We start from the raw sequence: 1437 nt of genomic DNA, 5'->3' as shown, positions 1-1437 counted from the left end.
GAGGGGAAAGCGGACAGGGGACGTTGAAGATAGCAGGAGGCTGGGCAGGGAAACCTCTGTAACAAGGACCATGTCAGACAGGCTCATTATAATACGCTCCTTCTACTTGTGGGGAAGGGGGGGGGGGTTATTGCACCCGGAGTGCCTTTGGAAATATTATTAGTAGTTTTAATGTCTAGGGTGTGTGTGTGTATATATGTATGTGTGTGTGTGTATATATATATATGTGTGTGTGTGTGTGTGTGTGTGTGTGTGTGTGTGTGTGTGTGGTGTGTGGTGTGTGGTGTGTGGTGTGTGGTGTGTGGTGTGTGGTGTGTGGTGTGTGGTGTGTGGTGTGTGGTGTGTGGTGTGTGGTGTGTGGTGTGTGTGGTTGTGTGTGTGTGTGGTTGTGTGTGTGTGTGGTTGTGTGTGTGTGTGTGTGTGTGTGTGTGTGTGTGTGTGTGTGTGTATATGTATGTGTATGTGTGTATATCCATACTAATATAATAAAGAGAGAGCCCAAACCTTTGAGGTGGGTAATCTCAGGAACCACAGCACCAATCACAAAACCCAATACAGCGTTGGAAAGGGCAGTTGCATCAGAAGGACATAGGCTATGCAAACGCCCACCATATACATTTAAAAGGTAAAAGAACCGTGCCAGCAAAGTAGTCCCTTGTGGGCGTGTCTGCGTTGTGCTGTGGGCGTGTGCTGGGGGGCGTGACAAACGCTGGGGGCGTGTGGTACGTTCCGCCCTTCATGCCATGTCTCATATCGTGTGCTAATCCCACCCTGCTCCCTTTAAATACCCCTGCACCCCATAATCCTAACCCACCCGTACTCCTTAAAATACCCCAACACCCTTAAACACTAACCCATCTTAACCCTATAAATATACCCTGTACCCCAAAACCCAAACCTATCCCTAAACCCTAAAAATACCTCTGCACCCCAAAACCCAAACCTAGCCCTGAACCCTATAAATACCCCTGTTCCTCAAAACCCAAACCTACCCCTGAACCCTAAAAATACCCCTATACCCCAAAACCCAAACCTAGCCCTGAACCCTAAAAATACCACTGTACCCCAAAACCCAAACCTACCCCTGAACCCTAAAATACCCCTGTACCCCCCAAACCTAGCCCTGAACCCTTAAAATACCCCTGCACCCCAAAACCCAAACCTACCCCTGAACCCTAAAAGTACCCCTGTACCCCAAAACCCAAACCTAGCCCTGAACCCTAAAAATAACCCTGTACCCCAAAACCCAAACCTACCCCTGAACCCTAAAATACCCCTGTACCCCAAACCTAGCCCTGAACCCTAAAAATTCCCCTGTACCCCAAAACCCAAACCTAGCCCTGAACCCTTAAAATACCCCTGTACCCCAAAACCCACACCTACCCCTGAACCCTAAAAATACCCCTATACCCCAAAACTCAAACCTAGTCCTTAACC

This window comes from Lissotriton vulgaris, unplaced genomic scaffold (assembly GCF_964263255.1).
Source record: "Lissotriton vulgaris unplaced genomic scaffold, aLisVul1.2 SCAFFOLD_3031, whole genome shotgun sequence".
Lineage (NCBI taxonomy): Eukaryota > Metazoa > Chordata > Amphibia > Caudata > Salamandridae > Lissotriton > Lissotriton vulgaris.
The sequence above is the reverse complement of the archived record's forward strand: the minus strand, read 5'-3'. Positions refer to the sequence as shown.